The 22,028-nt window shown below is 39.3% G+C and overlaps 1 protein-coding gene across 2 annotated transcripts in view; it reads left to right on the top strand.

Moving 5' to 3' along the window:
- Nucleotides 1–9,742: 9,742 nt before the first annotated feature.
- MAP3K20 (mitogen-activated protein kinase kinase kinase 20) overlaps nt 9,743–22,028 on the top strand; it is a 209,649-nt gene continuing 197,363 nt past the window's right edge. The window contains exon 1 of one of the 2 annotated variants that reach the window (XM_020990990.2): nt 9,743–9,997. The gene's annotated coding sequence lies outside the window, so the exon portion shown is untranslated. The remainder of the gene's footprint in view (nt 9,998–22,028) is intronic. The other variant, XM_020990991.2, reaches the window with a different exon arrangement.

Here is a 22,028-nt window from a genome sequence, read left to right as displayed (position 1 = left end):
AGATAGGCTTGGATGACTCAAGGACCAAATGTTATCATGCAAAAAAAAAAAAAGCTACATCTCAATAGAGAAGAAATAACTATGTACTGATACAGGAATACTTTTTAATTAGCCAATTATGTACAGTCAGATCATTGATAACCTGAACCAAGGTCAAGATCAATAACATCTGGCTAGGCCAGCTCATTTCTAAAATATTCAAAGATCAAAATGGAATGAGGACAATGAATAGACATAGAATATGGAACAAATCTGTCAGCATTTCGATAGTGATCTAATCCCATTGGTGCTGATCATAGAACCACTACATTTAAATTTTACCACCTCACCATGCATATGCTAAGATGAAGATGGGAGGACCTGACCAAAGATATTCAGAAGAAATGTATGTTAGGTGCAGTAAAATGTCAAAGACACTCAAAGTCAATTTTCAAGATATGTCAGATGAGGGCAAGAGTATAAAGAATGGAAAAATCATAAACCTTAATTCTTTGCTTTTAGGTCACTGAGGTGACAGCAGGAATCACTAAACTTCAACTAGGTGGTGCAGTAGGTAACAGTGCTATACTTGTAGTCAAGAAGAGCTGCCTCAGATACTTACTAGCTGGGTAACCTTTCACAAGTCACTTGAACCCTCTCCCACATTTTGGGGGGGCTAGCCAATGGAGTTAAGTGACTTGCTCAGTCAAGTAAATATTAAGTATCTGAGGCCGGATTTGAACTTAGGTCCTCCTGACTCCAGGGTCAGTGCTTTATACACTGCATCACCTAGCTGCCCCACACTTAAACTCAGTTTTCCTTATCTGTAAAATGGGAAGAGTAATAGAATCTACTTCACAGGGTTTTGTGAGGATCAAATGAGGATCAAATATACCAAGCTTTGAAAACCTTAAAACATTATTTAAATGATAGGTATTAATGTTGTTGCTATTGACCATATGCCTACTTTCTTATCCATACAAAGTTATTAGAAGAATTATCTATGCATGTATGGTATTGTGGGAAAAGGCCAGGAATCACAGGACCTACAATCAAATCCCAGCTCTTCCACTAACCATTGTAATCTTCACCTCTCTAGGCCTGAATTTATTAATTTGTAAAATGAGAGGAATGGATTAGATCTCTAAGATCTCCTCCAACTCTAAATAGATGAATCCATGCAGAGTATCCTTTTTTTTTTTCTTACAGGCATTAAAGAGCCACTGGGGTTGACTGAACAAAGCTATGACATGGTGAGATATTTGTTTATGAAAAATTGCTATAGCAAAAGTGCATAAGACAGCCTGAAGGGAGGAGAGACGTGAGGTAGGGAGACCAGTCAGGAGGCTATTTGGTAGGAAAAAAACCCCAACAAACTAAATGCACAGGAGTTTAGAATCTCTGGATACTATGGACTAGGATTCAGTGCTAATGGTTTCCCAGTTCTCCTTTGGAGGGTTTTGACTCCATTTTATAACTTCTAATTATTTGAAAATTTAGAACTCAAAACTTTAAGAAATGTTAAAAAATTATTTTAACATGTAACTGGGTGAAAATAAAATATCATATACATAAAATCATTTCAGAATGCTGTATGATTAACATCCATTCTGCCCATTCCTCTCTGTTGGGGAATGTATTCTAGCTTTACTTCTACTTCTTTGAATACCTGGCTTCCATGCCTTCATCTACACTTTGCTCCTCTCCAGGCATTTTACCATCCAGTGACACTCACCTTCTTGCTGGTCCTCAAACAGGACACTCTACCTCCTGACTGTCATTGGCTATCTCCCATGCCTGGAATTCTCTCCCTTTTTCATCTCTACTCTCTAGCTTCCACACCTTCCTTCAGGTCTCAGCTAAAATCTCATCTTCCATGCAGGGTATCCTCAATGAAAACAAGAAAACAGTCAGCTTTACCAAAATAATTTTCTATAGTATTTCACAACTTCGCAATTATACAAATGGGAATAGAGAATGTAGTATCTTACTCTGCCTTATTTCCTTATCTTTTTTCAAAAAGCATTGACTCAGTTGAACAAAATAAAGCTTTAAAGCCTCTCAATCAAGGTGTTTCTCACATTTATATTAAAATCTTAGAGGATTCTATGACACTTACAACTATTGAGGTTACCTTGTTCAATAATCTGCTGAGGATCAGAACCTCAACTAGTGTTATTTTCCACTGCCATGGAAGAAATTTCATTGGGGTCCAAATAGATTTCACGTTCTTTTTTCATGACAAAATTCTCTAAAAGTTATCACATTTAGAAGTGGCATTATACTTCTTGAGTTACCCCTCCGCTCGCACCCCCACCATGACAAAACAAAGTGTCTTCAATGAAATTCATACTCATTTGAAAGAGATCAGCCTATCCACACTGGAAAAACAAAGTGGATGAAAAATTAATGTAGTCAGAGTTAAGACATGCAATTGGGTGGGAAGTCTACTGATGCATCTGTAGATGCATCTTGGAGAGGTGGTTACAGATGGACAATGAGCTGGGCTCAGATTTTAATGGGAGAAGATCAGGATGTATCACATTTGGGAAACTACAAAGTGCTTAAGAAGATCTCAAAGTACTTGCTATTGCAGAAAGCCATCTTTTTGGCAGCTACAGAAGATCTTGAATTTGCCCTAGGTGTAAGAGTTTCTGGTGAGTATTCTCCATCATGGACATATGTAGCCAGATAAGGAAATGAATTAGTGTTGTAGAGAGAGTAGATGAACTGAATGTTACAGAGGTACCTTTGACCTATTAAATAATGACAAGAAGTTTTCTTGCAACTTTGTGGGCTCTTTAGGTAAGATTTGCTGAAATAAATAGGCAAGAATTGTACAGGATTAGAAGGCCTGGAGGAATGTTATCATCAGTGTAGGAAAAATCTATATTGATAAAGTCACAAATTTGTTAAGTTTTAAAGTACATATTTCATACTTTAAAGTAAGATAAAATTATAAATAGCAGTGAAATGTTTTACCTAACATTGCTTTTCACATTATATTCATCACCAAGTTTCCATGTTTCACCATTTAGGTAATGCTGCATTGTACTTTCTAGATGGTAAGCTACCATTAATTGATCTCGCTTAGGACATCACAAACAAATGTCCTGGCCATTTAAATGTTGCTTTTTTTCCAATATAATGTAATAAAAAATTCAGTTTTTGTTATGTGCTATATTTTCTCCTCTCTCTAATCTGGGATTGTTACATATATATATATATATATATATATATATATATATATATATATATATACACACACATATATATATACACATATATATATATATATATATATGTGTGTGTGTGTGTGTGTGTGTGTGTGTGTGTGTGTGTGTGTGTGTCTACCCTATATGAAATGGTGTCTCCCAAGGGTGACCTTATTAGCATCTCTTAGTAGCATAGGTGCACCACCAGAAAGCAAAATTTGTCCTTTTACAAGTCTTTGAAGCCATGAAAGTATCACATATAAAGGCAATACTTTTGTTAAAAAAAATAATTATAGAAGCAACGAAGAGTTTGTTAGTGACTGTGGCAAGTGAATTGATTAATTATTTAACTACTTAATGATTTGAGGCAGAATAATGAGTTTTCAGGAGGAAGTGGAATAATGGAGCTTAAGAGGTATTGTGCTAGTGAGGTCCAAGGCTGAGCTACAGAAATATTTTGTCTTTGACAGTGAGTGGCACCATAGGATGGAACTATAGTAACTTTTCTGGCTACAACAGCACAATAGAGTGATGTTCTGAATGAACAATGGCTCCTAGACCCCTGCCTTAAGCCCTCACTTGTGCCTCATCACTTCACAACCATTCTATAGCCTGAGTGATTTTTCCATGAATGTATTACCCCATACTTTCCTGTGCTTAAGCTCACCTGCCATTTTCTACCCTCCGCAAATAGCTTTTCACAGCCTCCCTGGAGATCTTTGGCTTCTTAGCCTGGAATTCACTTGGCCTGGAAGAGTTCAGTGTCATCTATAAACCCAGAGATGTTGCTGTGAACTCCCTCTTTCGGATCATCTGTAATACTGTTAACTAAGACCAGGCCTGGCACAGCTCCCTGGAGGGATAAACATAGAGAAACAGCATGGGATAAGTGTAAAAAACCAGGAATGAATGAAGTAACAGGTGTAGTTTGGGCAAAATCAGGGGTGAGAAGCCACGGCAGTTAGGAAAATAAGTAACAGTGAGACTAATAGGATAACATTAAGCAGTGTTTTAAAGGTAAAATGAGAGCAGACAACATCTATTGGGGAACAACAGGATAGCATAGTGATGAAATTCAGTAATGGAAGACACATTATAGTCACCTCTTGATTATTAGTTCTGGAAAAGGAGACCATTGGTGTTCATGGTATAGGATGATGGATGATAAGCTAACACAGCAGGAAAGATAAGCTTCATCTTTGAGCATCAGCTATGAGGTGTTGAGTTAGCAATGAGGACCCATGGCAGTAAAGATGGAGGTGGTAATGAGGAAAAGGTAAGGCAGAAAGAGCTCTAGATGCAGCCCAAAAATGGACATTGGAATTGTAGCTTGGCTACTTTGTACCTGTGGGTCCTTAGGCATACCATTTATCCTCTGTTGTGCCTCAGTTTCCTAATATAAAAAATGAGTTTGATTTCATGATCTCAAGCCTTTTTCAACTCAAACATTTTATTATTTGGCTGGGGGGCAGGGAGGGACTGCCGAACAAGACTATGAAGCAGAGGAAGGGAGCCTAAGATCAGGGAAGAAGGAGTTAGGGCTGGGATAGCTAGAAGTGGGGAGATGACTTGAACCTCATGTAGCTAATCTCAGCACAGATAATATGAATTAGACTATGTTATATCTGAAGGCAGTCACAATAACCTTTGGATTGAATGAAAGGGAAAACCTGTAGTCTGGAAAATTGACTGATAAGGTTAAGCTGGAGGATAATCAGGGTTTTGGCAATTCTAAGGGAAAGGAATGGAAAGATTTGGCACTTGTCTGGGTGTTCAGGGAAGACAATAAAAGGGAAGAGAAAGACACCAGGTTGTCAGGCTTGACACAAAGGGCAGAGAAAAGGTTTGGAGAAGTAGTAACCTCAGCTTGATTTTATACTTAAAATTCTGGAGCTAAAAAATCCAAGGAAAGCTGATACATGATGATAAACGCACTACCTTAAAACAATGGACCTCCTGTGCCCTTTACTTCTGAGTAATTTGGATGTAGCTAGACAATTCTTGATCTGGCAATGATACCTTCTCTATCTCCTGCTGCTCCTCTCCCTGGCTAAAAGTCTCCTCTCCTTCCTCAAATTTTCTTGGAGTGATATGTCTGGATTGCTCCTTTGCCCCCATTATTTCCTACTTTAAATTATCCTTGGCTCTGCCCATGTCTACCGCAAAGAAGTTAAACTCCCAGAGGGAGAGAACTAGGCCATTTAAAAAAAACATATCTTTGTATCAAAAGGCCTGGCACAGTGCCATGAATATAATTGTTGACTTTAATTGAATGATTATACAATGGTACCAGTCAACAAGTCGGTTAGCAATATCTACGCAATGTCTGCACTGTGATGAAACACAAAAGGTTTTTAAAAATATAGCTTCTTACATATGGGAGCTTATAGTCTAATTGAGTACACACACACACACACACACACACACACACAAGCTGAAGAAAGTATTTTATTGTTATTCTTATTTAGTTATGTCTGGCTCTTTGTGACCCCATTTAGGGTTTACTTGGCAGAGATGCCGAAGTGGTTTGCCATTTCCTTCTCCAGCTCATTTTACAGATGAGGAAACTGAGGCAAGCAGGGTAAAGTGACTTGCCCAGGAAGCATTTACAGACTCATAAATGAAAATTGATAAAACAGAAACTAACAATATACATTCTGAAAAGTTTCTGAGTAGGAAGTGGACAGACTCATGATGGATAAACAGTTGAAGATTCCCAGACATCTGAATTTGTATCTACATTTTTAAGGTGATGAAAAATATAGACTATCAGAGAAGGAAGAACTTTTCATATGTCCTATACATATGCAAAGGCAAAGGTTAAAAACGGCATGCACATAAGCAAAGGCTGAAAACGTGGACAAAATCTGTATATTAGAGTAGACAAAAGGATATAGGGACACTACAGGACACTCTTAAATAAGAAAAATTAAATTAAAACTATAATCTTGTCAATTGAATATAATGCTGATGAAGAAAAATTCTATTTATCCTTTTATTTTTAAATTTTTTTCCATTTATTCTATTTTATCCTTCAAAAAATAACTTACTATTTAAATTCATGGTGATTGTGAGCAGGGATTTTCCCAGGATCTTAGGGATGCAAAGGAACTCAAATGCCGTCTTTTGTACGTTAGCATAATAATTTATGGTTAGGAGCCAGACACAGAATTACACGTACCACAATCTAAGATGGCTATCTGTGATGGCTAGAGAAGGTGCCTTTGGGTATGAGCTTGCACCATAGTTCTTAGTGCTAGAGGGTAAGAGGAAGACTACTTTGGAAGCTTTCTCTCTTCTGATTTGCTTATCCTTCTATCATAATGAGATTGATATCTGACACTCTGCATTATTAATGACAGTGGGCCTTTAAAAAAATTGGAATCATTTGAAGTGAAAGAAGAGGAAGGCTGGATGACTGAGGATTTGTGAGGCTCCTTTTGGTTTTGAAATTAACACAGACTCTCTGGTTGGTCTAGCACTCAGGAGACCAAGAGGATTAAACAGGAACGAATAATAAAATTGAAAGATTGAAAAATCAAAGTTAGCAGGGAAATTAGCACCAACCCATATATGTCCTTAAGATTAGCAAATCAGGTTAATCTTAAAATGAATTAGGTAATAAGCTGAATGAAGAAGTTGATGTGTATGTGAAGAAGCTATTGGAAATATGATATTAATCAACAAATATTTATTGAGCATCACTATGTGGTGTTTTTATTTGGGGGGGGATGCAGTGGGGGTTAAGTGACTTTTTCCAGGGTCACACAGCTAGTAAGTGTCAAGTGTCTGAGGTGAATTTGAACTCCGGTCCTCCTGACTCCAAGGTCAGAGCCCTATCCACTGTGCCACCTATCATTATGTGTTTAACATGGTTCTACGTTCCATGAGTAGATATTGAAATATGATATTTATGCATGATTTTATCTTAGTTATTTGTGCATATGCAAATAAACTCATATGTACATTGTATTTATATACTCGTGTGCATATGTGTATATATACATATATATATATATACACATTTGTGCGTGCGTGTGTGTGTGTGTGTGTGTGTGTGTGTGTGTGTGTGTGTGTAATCTCCATAAGGGTTCAGATGGCATTTTAGTGAAACTTTGTGCTTCACCCAAGGCCTCAGTTTCAATGCTCTGGACAGTGTATTTTAATTACATATTTCATGAGGTAAACTGTTGAAGATTTGGCCTATGACTTCTAAGGAGGGAGCTCACAATGTAGTTGGAGAAACAAGACTAACCATTCTTTCCCCTAATTGTGATGAGATTCAAATATAATGTATTTCCTCTGGACAGATTGGTTGTCTTAGATTATTACCATGGGGAGAGGTGGTAGAAGGAAGCAACAAAAGATGCCTGGGAAGGTGATAGAATATGGATTAAGAATGTTGCAAAAAGTAGAATGCATTTTGTAAAAAGCTTCATGATTGCTAAGGCTGCCCAATACACATCTGGGTTAAAAATCAGAGAATTTAGAGTGAATAGAATGCTGGGCCTGGAGTCTGAGAAGATGAGTTCAAATCTGGCTTCAGACACTTACTAGCTGTGTGAAAGTCACTTAACCCTGTTTGCCTCAGCTTCCTCTTCTATGAAATGAGCTGGAGGAGGAAATGGCAAACCACTCCAATATCTTTGCCTAGAAAACCACAAAAGGGGATCACAAAGAATTTAACATGTCTGAAACAACTAACAACAACAACCCTGCTTATTTAGCACAAAGTACATAGTAGACATTTACTGATTTGATTCAATTTGAGAGACATTTATTATGTGCCTATGAGCAAAGTGCTCTTTCTGAATTGTTTCTTGTGTCCCCTAAGAGTACATGTCTAACTAATAAGACTTTGTCCTCACTCTGATGTTGCAGAAAGAATAATAACTGCAGAGTCAGAAGACATGGGGTAAAATCTCACCTGTGATAGTTACTGTCTGTGCCATCTTTAGCAAATCATTTAACCTCCCTGGACCTCAGATTCCTCATCCGTAAGATGAGAGGGTCGGACTTGATGGGCTTTAAGGGCCCTTCCAGATCTAAATTGATGATCCTATGAATTTTTCTTACTCTCTCCCTTAGAAACCTACGCATTTCTGCAGCTGCAAAAGATTCCCAAAATCTATACTCCCATTCTTCATTTCTCCCTTTATTTCTCTATCTGCAACTGCTGGTTGGACTCGTCCACCTGCATAGTAACTATCACTTTTCCCCCCAAGCTCTATCCTTTCTGACTTTTGATTCGACAACCTGGGTGTTCCATAGGTATCCACTCAATATCTGGGCTGTGTGGAATGCTCAAGGAGATCTAGCCCCTCTGGTGTGAGGGCTTGCCAAACCCTTTTCAATGCTGCTCATTCTCCTTTGTTGTCTACCGGCCACTCAGTCTGTGGCTCCAAAAAGCTATAGCACTAATTGGACACACCCGGTAAACTTTCTCAGCAGATGGGCTAAACCAGGTTGAGGGGTCACTGATGGACCTCAAACTGGTTGGTGAGTTAGGGAGGTGTCTAGCCCCAGCATGTGAAAACTTCCCCAACAGAACGGGCAGATGAGAATAATTTATTCCAACAGGTCCTGAAGGTGGCTGAAGCAGGTGCTGTGGGGCACTTAGAGGTTGGTCAGACATCAAAGACACCAAGGTTATCCACTGCATCCAGGGCTATCATTAGTGCCTTGACTTTTGTTTTTGTCACTGGATTTCAATGCCTCTGGAAGAGAAAGTGAAGCTGAAGACTTGGTGCAACTCTGCCTCACTTCAATCCAATTCATGCACAAGTCAAGATGTCAGGACTGGTTCTTTTGGAAAACAAAGAGCTAACAACAACAAATTCAACGTCTAGAGGTCATTCAAGAGGAAGTCTCACAGAATATTGGGTAGATCCTCCTATGGCAGATTTGTATCTGATTGGACAAGAATTGCACAAGATGTGAGGAATGGATGGGTTTCTTTTTGTTGTGCCCTAATGAAAGTACCATCACAGATGAGAGAACAGATCCATCAGTCTCCAAGTATTTCTAATATTATTGATGAAATGCATAGTGTAACTTCCTAAAATATATATTTATAGAGGACTGAAAGGGAATCAATAGTGGGATTTTTCTACTTTTTCTCCCTTTCCTAGCTCTCCAGTCTGCAGAGAGCACTATGGCATTTCTTTGGATTCTTATTGAACTTGCATCTTTCTCTCTTATATAACGAGCAGGCTGCTGGCTTCAGCCTTCGCTTGGCTGGGATTTGGCTGTTTTTTATTCCTTAATGTCAAGGTGAAAAAGCTCAGTGAGGCTTCAACTTGAAGCCAGGAGGAGGGAGGCTCAAAGAGATGGTTTTGGTTGGTGTGCATAAGAGCGGGCTGCACATCGGTTTCCCCCACATCTCGAGTCTAGACGGACTCGTTTACGCGGCTCCTTGGAGTTTCCCCAAGATCGTCTGCCTTCTTTCTTCCCCGGGGGTGGAGGGTTAGAGCAGTGCAGGGGTCTGGGACAACTTGGCCAGTGCCAGCCAGGTCCTGATGTTCCGGGCCGGGGTCATAGCTGCTGCCAGAGGGTAGGTGGTGCTGTTGCCGTGACTGTGGCTTCCTCATTGGAGAGGGGAAGAGAGGCGGAATGTTTAACTCCGTGACATGAAGCGGAAGCGTGGGAGAGCCACCACACTCACGCCGCCTGCCTGGAACTCCCGCCGTCTCGGACCCTCCGCCTGAGCTCGCGCTCGCCGGGCCGCCTCCTACTCGCTCCTGGCCAGGCTCTCCCCGCTCCTGGAGCCGGGCTTCTTGCGCTAGGTCCAGAGGGGGAGGCAGGTAAGAGGCGTGTGGGGTGGAGGGAAAAGGAGAGAGGGGTCCTGCCCGGAGCTCAGGTCCTAGGGAAGGGGGCACCCGAGTGCCCACTGCTTCTGCTGTCACTTTGTCCCAGGCCAGAGGGGCGCCTCGGGCCCCTCGCTTGTAGGCCTCGGCAGGGACTGTAGCGTGCGCCCGGGCTGTCCGGGCACGGGGAGTCCAAAGGGGGCCTCTCCAAAGAGCGGTGCGGGCGGAGAGGAGAGAACTGGGTTCCCGAGTTCCCAGCTGCGGGTGCCAGCCCCGGTGGCAGCTTTGGGGAGGGCACTTCCCGGAGGGGGGCCCAGCCCTTGGGAATCGAGTGGAGAGCTCAAGAAAGAAAAGGGGAGGCGAGGGAAGTTCCAACGCAACTTTGATTATTGGGGAGTTCAATGTTCAGACGTCGGCCTTGACTTTGGTTCGGGCCGGGCAAAGTTTCCTACGCTGAAGTGCAAATTGCGCCTTCTCTTCTGGAAGGGTCACACGGGCCAAGAATGAGCTACACTTTCTGCCTTTTCCATCCTTTAAAGAACTTTCCTGACGTCCAGAGCACTTAACAGAGCAAGTGAACCCGCGGGTGTGACCGGAGGAAGCTTCCAACTTTCTTGCATATTCTACAGTTTTTCTCCTCTTGTATGCCTCCTCTCTGCCGGCATTCTAGCCTTCCCCTCCCTGGCTCCAGCCCTTACCGGTTTAGGGAGACACCGGCTTTTCCTGTTCATGAACCTAACCTTCCTCTTCCCGCCCCTCCCCCTCCGTCCCCCGAAAGAATTTTGGAAAGAAAACGTGTACAAAAAGTAAAAGAAGTATACATAAACAAAAAAAGGATTTTGTAGTTGGTCTTCTGTTCATTTTTGTTCAGGCAACATTGTGCCTGTCAAATTGGGGCAGCATGTCCTCTAAATAGAGATTATAGGGCACTTAACTTGCCCTTCAGAATCTGCTAAGAGTGTATGCATTCAATAATTGTAGCTTACTGCAAAATTAGGCCGATATAAAGGACACTTTGGCCTCTTCCTTTGATCTTAAACAATTATGAAAAGAAAAGCCACTTTCTCTACACATCTAATCTTGAGGTTTCTTTTCTCTTCAAGTTTCAAAAAGGAAACAATATTGTGTAGTTATCCTGATCTCTGAGATTGAGTCTGATGTTTTCATATCAAGTGAATTCACCCGCCTTACACTGTTCAGTAAGCCTAGCCAATGTGGGATTCCTTATGTAATTGATCTCTTTCATCTTTTGTAAAACTTTAATGGATATTTTGATAACATTGAATTTGCCCTCAAAAAAATAAAGTTGGCAATAAGTTGTTGGGCTTAAGAATCAGTGTTTGTAAAGTGTTTGGGGGTCCTCTTCATGTAAGTGCAGCATAGTTATTTTTATTACTATTGTTTTTAATGATAAGGTAAAACTGACAACAGACTGAACCATACCAAAAACGTGGCAATAGTTAACTTCCATGTGTTGTGTTGTCATCCTATTGTAGAAAAAAAAAGTTGGGATTTTCCATGAAATGTTTTTTTCTATTAAAACATATGTTTATTTTAACGTTCGTGCCGATTTCAAAATATCTAAATTCAAACTCCTCCTCTGGCCTCATTTGAAATACTCTAGAAACATTTCTGTAAGGCACAGACAATAAAGGCATTCAAGACTGGTTAAATTTTTTTTTTCCTGTACAGCAAGTCCATTTCAGGCAGTTTCATTCCTTTTTAATTTTCAAAGACAAAAGAGATGACTGCATTATAATTATAGCACTGGTGCCTTGTAGAGCCTTTGTTCTAAACTTGAGCTACACTAGTGAGAGATTTTACAAAATTATAGAATTTTCTATAACTTGGAAGATAGCTCAGAAATCATGGAGTCCAAACCCCTCATTTTAGAGAAGAGGCCCAGAGACTTGAATGGACTTGCCTAGGTCATGGAACTCCATGGGGGCATGTCCAGGTGTAGAAACTATGGCTTTTGGTCTCTGTGAAACATATTTTCCATATACTCCACTGCAACTCTGTAAATTTATATGAATTAAAGAGTAGTCTGTAGTGAGTTTCTTTAATCTTTTGCAGTTTAATCTTCTTAAGGTGAATGTATTGTTATTTTTTAAACAGAGAAAGGAGAATTAATATTTAGCTCCTCAGTTTTGGCAAACCTGTATATGTTCCTAAGTGGGTGGTAACATAGTTGAACAACAAAGATTTTTCTTTACCAGTAAAGCAAAAAGGTAACTAGCTTTCTTTCCCCTACCGTTGAAGGGAGTGTCAGGGTATTTTAAAGACTGAAAGCAATATTCAAATATTAAGTACAAAGATTTGGGTCTAAAAATGGATGGTCAAAGATCTTGGGAACCAAGGAACCTTCTTGCCAAATAAGGAAACTTGGCAAGTAGTCTTGTGTATTTTAAGTTAGTGCAAGAGTGAGTGCTATTGGCAATATATTGGCAGTGTGCCTATCTGGAATGAGCAGAGAAACTGACTTTGACAGGGTTGCAGAATTTTAAACTGAAATAATCAGGGGTGTGGGATGAATAATTAATTATCAGAGAAAGCACTTGAGAAATTAGAATGTAGATAATAGGAAGAGAGGCCAGAAGTAAAGCTGTTATAGTGTTCCATGTAGCTAGGTAGTACAGTAGATAGAGCTCTAGGCCTGGAGTCAGGAAGACTCAACTTCCTGAGTTCAAATCTGGCCAGAGAGTAACCCTGACAAATCACATAACCCTTTTTGCCTCAGTTTATCTGTATCTGTAAAATGAGCTGGAGAAGGAAATGGCAAACCATTCCAGTATCTTTGCCAAGAAGACCCCAAAAGGAGTCACGAAGCATTAGTCACAACTGAACAACAACAAAAAAGACAGTGTTGAGTTAAAAAATGAGGCAGACATTTGATTCTAGTGAAGATATCTAATGAGGTTGTGAATCCAGATCATGAAGACAAAGAAGAATCACAAGTTTCAATGGAGACATCTGTGCAAATACTCCTGAAAGTCTTAGAATGAGATAATCAAATGTTAAGCTCCTAAAATTAAAAGTAGTAATTTAGATCATCTGTTTTTCATTTTCTTACAACCAATACAGCTTGACAGTCAGATTTTCTTGTCTATCCAAGGAAAGTTAAGGCCAATCTTGGCCTGACTTACGTAGCTAGCTTGTGGGAGGTGACATTCTTTTGAGGTGTGGACCATCTTCCACTGTCTTCCCAGATCTCACATACTGATGTTAGTAAACAATTCAGTTAATACATCCCTCAAATATATCAAATATATGACTAGAAAGCCATACCTGGTTTGGGAGGAAAGTTATGAATGCCTGAAGTTTAAGTGGATTATTTAGAACCTGCTGTCCCAACTTTTCCTAGCACAGTTGCTTGCTGTAACAGTAGGTTAGGGATAAAGACAAGACCTGGGATTTTATTGATGGAGGAAACTCCCAGATGAGGAAATTCTCTCTACCAATGAATTCTTTGCAACTTAAGAGTGTAAGACAGTTGCCTTGAGCTCCAAGAGGTTAAGTGATTTCCCAACATTCACACAGACAGTGTGTGTCAGAGTCTGACTAGATCAGTAGCTAAATAACCCTAAATAAAGAGTTTTATGGGGCAAAGTGTTTATGACTTTTTTTAACATCCCAGGTTGAACTTCAGATGGACAACATATCAATAAAGTATTTAGGAAAGTATGAAATTGATCTGCATACAAAAGAAAAACAAAATAGGTTGAGGATAAGATGATTTTGAGAGATATAGTTTTAAGTCAGGGCTTGTCTTGTTAAAGTGATGAACTTGACATTTATCTTTAGCATTGTTCCCTCTGCCTCCTCTTTCCCCTCCTCCCCGACCCGCTGGACATACATATTCCCCAGCACCTACCTTCTACCTCCCAAGTGCTTGGAGTCTCCCTTAGCAGTGTCTAGACTCTTCTTCCTTTCTTCTATGCCAAAATAAAACTTACCTGTTCTCTGTCATATATCCTAAGGGTCCTGCTCTCTTCTAGGAAACCCTGATGAACTAGTTCTTTTTAAATTTTTTCTTTTTGCTTTATTTATTTTTAGTTTTCAACATTCACTTTTATGAGATTTTGAGTTCTAAAATTTCTTCCCTCCCCTTCCCCAAGATGGCATGCAATCTGATTATTCATATTAAACATATTTCCACATTAGTGAAAGAAGAATCAGAACAAAAAGGAAAAACCATGAGAAAGAAAAAAAAAGAGAGAGAAAATAGTATGCCTCAATCTGTATTCAGACTCCTTAGTTCTTTCTCTGGATGTGGATAGCATTTTCCATAATGAGTCTTTTGGAATTGTCTTAGATCATTGCTTTGCTGAGAAGAGCTAAGTCTATCAAAGTTGATCATCACACAATGTTGCTATTACTGTGTACAGTGTTCTCCTGGTTCTGCTCATTTCACTCAGCATCACTTCATGTTAAGTCTTTCCAGGTTTTTCCGAAGTTTGCCTGCTCCTCATTTCTTATGGAACAATAGTATTCTATTACATTCATATAACAACTTGTTCAGCCATTTCCCAATTGATGGGCATTCCTGAAATTTGCAAAAGAGCTGCTATAAATATTTTTGTACATGTAGTTCTTTTCCCCTTTTTTAGGATCTCTTTGGGATACAGACCTAGTAGTGTTTTTTTTTGTCTTCTAATAGGACCATGACATCAGGAAGGAAATGCCATGACTTGCAAATGAATTGGTTTTAAGTGAGGGAGGGCTGTGCAAAGTCACCACCTTTCTCCTGGAGCCATCTGGGTCCAGTGGCCAGATATAGATCAGGACAACTGGAGATGACCCTCATTGTCTAGCTAGTGCCTGGCACAGAGTTAGTGCTGAGTAACTAACTGCTTGCTGATTGATGATCATCGTCATAAAAGTTCACATTTAAAAAGCTTTAAAGTTTGCAAGTCACTTTATACATTGTCTCTGGACCACCATTTGTTGGAAATGTTCTATAGCTGATTCTTATATGGTTTAGAAAAGGTCCTTTCCCATTCTAAAATTCTGTGACTGTTATTAAAAATGATGAAATAACTAAAATTCTAGACTACATGTTTTATTTAATCACATCCACAATGGCATTTCAAAACTAATTCTAAAGAATTAACATATAGATAAAATAGTGAAAACTATTACCTTAAGCTCAGTAACTTGTGATGAAATATGCCACATAATGCTTTCACTGAGGAACTTCGTACCATATGGACCTAGCAATTCTGATAGTGACCTCATTTCTGATGCGTATTGCTGGATCAAAGAGTATGCACAGTTTTATAGGCCTTTGGGCATACTTCCAAATTGATCTCCAGATGAACTGGTTCTTTGCTGATGAGTTAGTCAATTCAATTCAATTCAACTAATACTTATTAAGAACCTACTATGTGCAAGTTAGTCAACCAATATATTACTGAGTACCCTTTCACATAAACAAATTCCTCAAGCCTGGGAAAATGTACATTGCTCTAAAAAGCCCTTGTCAGTAGTAGAAAGGCAAGGTAAATAGGGCTACAAAGCCTCGACTCTTAGAGCTTAGGGAGATGTTCCTAAGCAAAAAGAACTTGTCAACTGGTAAATGCCATTGCAAGGGGCAGCTTGAAAATAATTCCCCAAAAGTTTCAGTGGGAGATGCTATGTCAGAATATGCACCTTATCAGTCAATGTGAAAGCAAGTGGGGGGAGTGGTCTCAGATTTGGCTTGCCAATATGACTCACTGTAGGTAGTATTAGGCTTCTAGGACCCAGTGCTAGGGTGTGCATTTCTGTTCCCTCAGAGTTTGATTAGCTTAGTTTGATATCCAATCCTCGTCTACTTTTCTGTAGTAGAGTTGCCTCTGGGAGTACCCTTAAACATGCATGTTTCGGATTGTGAAAATAGTGGAACAGAGGTTGAGGAAGTCTTCTCACCAGAGAAAATACCAGTGAAAAAAAAAAGCCAATGGATACATGCCATCTTGGAGGGAAGTGCACTATGGATATATTCTTTTTAAGGATTTTGGTCCTGGACTATTTGATGTTTTGACAGTGACTTAGATAAAGACACATATACATAATTATCAAATTTTGGGTGACGTAAAATTGAGATGAAAGAATAGCAGGATCAAGATCCCAAGAGACCTGGGCAGGTTAGAACAATCTGCCAATTCAAATATAATGAAATTTAATGAAGGTAAAAGTCAAATCCTACACTTCAAAAATAACTCCTCAATTACAAGAGTGAGGTAGAATGGTTATATAGTAGTCCTCGTGAAAGAGATTGGAGAGTTTTACTGCATTGTCTTCTTGTTGTTCAGTTGTTCCAGTCCTGTCTGACTCTCATGACCCCATCTGGGGTTTTCTTGGCAAAGATGCTGGAGTGGTTTGCCATTTCCTTCTCCAGCTCATTTTACAGATGAGGAAACTGAGGCAAACAGGGTTAAATGACTTGGCCGGAGTAGCACAACTAGTAAATGTCTGAGGCTGGATTTGACTCTAGCACTCCTTTCACTGTACACCTGGCTGCATAATAAGATTAACATAATTTAGCTGTGTGTTGTCAGTGGAAAAAGTTAATCTGACTTTAGACTATGATACAAAAAGCCTAATATCCAGATGCAGTACAGTGCATGGACCTGGAGACCAAGGTCCTAAGTTCAAAACCTGCCTCTGGGGTTTACTACATGTATGACCTTGGGCAAGTCACTTCACCACCCTCAGCCTCAGTCTCCTCATGTGTAAAATGAGGAGGTTGGACAAAAAGGCCTCCAAGGTCCTTTAATGGTCAAAAAGGTCCCTGGAGTCCAGCCTTAGATCCATTATCCTGTTCCAGGGAGACTATGTTTGGGGTACTATATTTAATTATGACCCCCATATTTTAGGATTGTTGACGAGTTGGAACATGCCCAGAAAAAGATGACCAGAATAAGAATACTGTAGGCCATGTCATAGGATGGTCAGTCAGGTCAGCTAGATGGCAGAGAGGGTAAGAGTGGTGGACTGGGAAGTCAAGAAGACCTAAATTCAAATTCCACCTCATATACTTCCTAGCTGTATGACCTTGGGCAAGTCACTCAACCCTGTTTGCCTCAGTTCCCTCATCTGTAAAATGGGATAGAGAAGGAAATGGCAAACCACTCTAGTATCTTTGCCAAGAAAACCCCAAATGGGGTCATGAAGAGTTGGACACAACTGAAAAACGACTGACCAACAGCAACATACTATAGAGAAAATTCATGTGCAGGTGTTATGGCCTCTGAGGTCCCTTCCAACTCTAAGACTCTTCACAGTTCTGTGAATTGCTTTTGAGATCTACTTGCCTGCTCTGAGCCTGAACAACCTTACCGAGATGTTTCTCTATGCATAGGCAAGGTTTTTTTTCTTAAAAAAAAAGTGTGTGTGTGTGTGTGTGTGTGTGTGTGTGTGTGTGTATGGCCCCTGTCTTAAACTAATATTAAATGTATAAAATAAAATACCTCAGATTCCAAAGGAAACAATTATGTTAAAATAGTTGTCAAACTAATTTTTAAAAAGGTTAAGGACCCCTGCCTTAGAGTATTTCCTGTAATAGAATTGTGGGATTTTAAAACTGAAAGGCGCTTCAGTGGTAAAAGCAACTCTCTGTATGAGCTGTCTGCCAAGGGCACATCTAGCCATTTTGTGAAGTTGTCCACTGAGAGGAACTCCCTGCCTTCCAAAGTAACTGTCATTGGGCAATTCAGGCTGATGATCATTGTAAACTATTGAGGGAAATATTTTTGGTCAGATCACAGCCTTTCCGTGCCCCTCAAACTATATCACAGAGGTGTCTGCCTACTCCACCCAGAAGGAGGCCTGTTAAATTCAAGTGTTCTGTCCCATTGCTATACAAGTGTGTGTTTTGGGAGCTAGCTGCTCCCCTGACTCTTAACATCATCATATTCTAAAATAATCTGTTGCTCAGATTCTGGTAAGGACTTTAAGAGTACGGAGAGATATAAATTGGACTTACATACATCAATGTTGAAGTGTTTATTTCTAGTATATGAAGTATGGGGAAGTTGTTTTCCAATATAAAATCTGATCTGTGAAGGATATTATTAAGGCACTTAGTATCTATATAAAGAGCATGAGAAATAGTCAGAAAGAACTCAGAGGTTATATAAATAGGGGAAGTTATGACCCTGAGGTCATAATTTAAACCTGGTGGGACCATTTTCATAGCTGGTTCTTCTTAGCGTAGTTTAGTATAATCTTGTTTCAAGGGGAACCAGAAAAATGAAGAAATGCCATTGACTGTAATTTTTAATGAAGTGTCAAAAGTCATGGGAGAAATGAGACAGTGTGATAGAGTTCTAAGAGCACTGGGCTCAGAGTCAGACGTCTGGGGTTGGTGTCTCTCCTTCGTCACTATTAGTCAGGTAACCTCTTTGGGTCTCAGTTTCCTCATCTGTACAATGAGAGGGTCAGACTAAATGCTAAGGTCCCTTTTAGCACTAAATCTATGACCTCATGTCCTACTAAGGGCCCACACATTCTAGGGAGCCCAGCCTGACCTTGGCCTAGGCTTGCAGTGTTAGATCAATGCGATATAGTTCAATAGTGAAGAATGCAGGACTGAGTTAAGATCCAAGAAATGAACAACAAAACAGAAAGTTCATTAAGCTTTGGACCAGTCACACTGAGACTTTAAAGGCATATTTTGCTCTCTACATTTGGAGAATGTTGGGGCAGGCTTGTAGGAAAAAGTTTCTCATATGGCTCCCAGGACCCACTACCCCATTCCCAAATGATATGATAAACCTTAATCATGGTAGCTATTACTGTGCCCCTTTGGGGATGTCATAAGGTTCTCATTGCATCCACAAGAGAAGAAGGAGTAGTGCTGGATCAGAGTCAGATAATTATACAGTCTTAAAGGTTTTCTAGTCCAATTTTCATTCCTCCCCCCTCCCCCATCAAAAGCTGGAATGTCTTCAACATCATGTAGTGGTCTATCCTCCATTTGAGCACTTCCAATAACCAGGAGCTCACATTTTCACAAGACAGCCCATTCTGTTGTTGCATAGCTTCAGTTTTAGGAAATTCTTTGTATTGCACTGAAATCTGCCTCTTTTTAACTCTCTTAGTTCTGTCCTCTTGAACTATAAGGAATAAATCAAATTCTGCTTCTATGACAGACCTTCAAATATATTTGAAGGCAATTATGTTTCTCCTTATTTATCTCTTCTCCAGGCCAACTATTCTCCACTTTCCTCAATCATTCCTCATTTGCATCTCTTACTGTTCTAGTCCCCTTCCTCTTAACACGTTCAGATTCAAGTGACTCCCACTAAAATGTAATATTCAGAATTGAACCCACTGCTCATAGCAAGCCACTGTGACTATCTTCTCCTTTCCCTATAGAGTGGAGTCACATATGAAACTTATATGCATTCATCTGTGTATGCTAAGCCAAAAGAAAGAAAAGTTATGATTTAAATAGTGAAGGCATTTTCACCTTGTTATTCTACTTATGAGTGAGTCTGAGATGGAAAACATGAATCTGTTGTCCCCTCAGTAGGTCCCAGTATGTGTGTGGCCTCCTAGAATTGTAGGATCATAGATTTAAAGCTGGAAGGGACCTTAGAGACCAATGCCCCTCATTTTGTAGATAACAATACTGAGGCACAGAAAAGTAAAGTGACTTGCATAGGATCACATAATTAGTGTCAGGCAGGATTGACTCTGGGCAAGTCACTTAACCCTGTTTGCCTCAGTTTCCTTATCTGTAAAATGAACTAGAGAAGGAAATAGGAAACTGCTCCAGTATCTCTGCCAGGAAAACCTCAAATGGGGTTATGAAGAGTCAGACACTATTGAAACAATTGAATAATAACAGTATTTGAAGCCAGGTCTTCCTGGTTTCCAAGTCCAATGTCCAATTCACTCTATTTGGCCACCTCTCTATTTTCCTGTGCTGAATGTGACTCTAGAATCGCGTTCATCATACCTATAAAGTATTGTGCTTAGGTTGGTAGTACTAATGAGAGAGACAGTGTTGGTTGATCTTAGCATTCCAGGTCAGCTGTAGTCCCTTTGACTTCTTTGTGTATACTGGCCTCTTGGGGAAGCAGGAAGAATAAAGTCATGTGATGGTGTGATAGCCCTCTGATATAATTACAATGTGAAGTCCTTTTGAGTATCTTTCCTTTTTCTTTGCATTTTCTCTCAGCTAGGTCTTTACCTGTTTTTGTTTTTTTGTATTTGAGTAGAAGTCCTGATCCTGGCTTTCTTTTATCAGTAGCTTAGCTAGATGTAGTTAAAAAAAATTCAGTTGTTCCTATAGTAACCATCTCAGATTTATGTTCTCTGATTTAAACTGTCACCTTTTAAAGAAACCTGAGTCCCTTTCTAGCTATAACTGTTTAAAGATTGGCTTAAACTCAATCTTTATCTTCCATGCTGACTTTAGGCCCAAGCCTCTACATCAGATGTGAATCCATTATAATGAAAAATGGAGTGTTGGGGTAGAGTTCATAGAATAAGTGGCAAAATATAGGTAGAAGTGAAGATGATGGAAGCTATGGGTACCACTTTGAACCTATTGATACCTCTCAGATACTTACTGTTTCTGTCCACCCACCAGTGAGTTGCTTTCTTAACAAACTCTGAAGAATGTGATCCATAATTACATAACCTGCTCTTCCCTGTCTTCTCCAAAATCCTTAGCAACAAAGAATCAGTCAGTATTACAGCACCATAAAGCATAGCAACTTACTGTGCAGTAAGTGAGCCAGAAAATGAAATCTATATGCTTCATATCGACTGGTCCAACTTTAGTGTCAATGGCAGACCCTATCAAAATGGTATTTTTATGATGTAACCCTACTTTCTGTTCTCCTAGACAGCAGTCATTCATTGTATCATTGTATTTACCTACTTTAGATGTGTAATATATAAAAATAATATAATTTCATTTGATACATTGTATCAATTTAACTACACTGTGTAGCTATGTATGGATATCTATCTTTATGTCATGCATATTTGTATATGGACTTGCTCTCTCCCCTATTAGAATATAAATTTATCATGAGTAGCTAGTATTTCATTCTTTGTATTCATATCCCCAGTAAGTACCACACTGCCTGGCACATAGCAGTCACTTAGTAAATACTTGTTGGTTGATTGAATTCTACCTCTACTAAAAAGAAAAAACATATGACAAGAAAGTAGTACATTGGAATATATCTCTTTTTTTAAAAAAGAGTAATATTCTTTGGTTTTATGTTACCTATATTTTTTACCCACAGGTACTCTGGCCTGTGGTGCTAGTTATTTCCAAAATTCCAGGCTTTCTCTAACCTCTAATGAGTTTTTGGTATACTATCCATACTCAAGTAATCAGATGGTTAAAAGGATCTGTGTGTTCTCTCCAGTTATGTAGATTGAGGCCTTTTTATGCCTGCCACTAAGTTTGCCACAAAAAAAATCCACCTAATTATTGAGTATCTTTCTCACTTTCTTTTGGTATCAAGGATGTAGCATACAGGCTTTCCTTAGCTATCCCTTGTATTTGCCTTGGGTCCAGCCCATCTTCTTTAATCATATATACACACATACTTACATATATATCTATATCTATATCTATATCTATATATATATCTATATCTATATCTATATCTATATATATATATATATATACACACACACATACACATATATATACATACACATATATATACATACACATATATATACATACACATATATATACGTACATATATATGTGTATGTATATATATATGTACATATGTATATATCTATCTATATCTATATCTATCTATCTATCTATCTATCTATCTATCTATCTATCTATCTATCTATATACATATATATTGGGCAAGGCAACTGGGGTTAAGTGACTTGCCCAGAGTCACACAGCTAGTGTTATGTGTCTGAGGCCAGATTTGAACTCATGTCCTCCTGACTCCAGGGCTGGTGCTCTATCTACTGTGCCATTTAGCTGCCCCTAATCATATATTTCTTTGATGACATCCCACATCCAGTTCTACATAGTTCTTTTTGT

Source organism: Phascolarctos cinereus, unplaced genomic scaffold, assembly GCF_003287225.1.
Source record: "Phascolarctos cinereus isolate Bilbo 61053 unplaced genomic scaffold, phaCin_HiC Scaffold_726;HRSCAF=1367, whole genome shotgun sequence".
Taxonomy (NCBI): Eukaryota; Metazoa; Chordata; class Mammalia; order Diprotodontia; family Phascolarctidae; genus Phascolarctos; species Phascolarctos cinereus.
The sequence above is the reverse complement of the archived record's forward strand: the minus strand, read 5'-3'. Positions and strand labels throughout refer to the sequence as shown.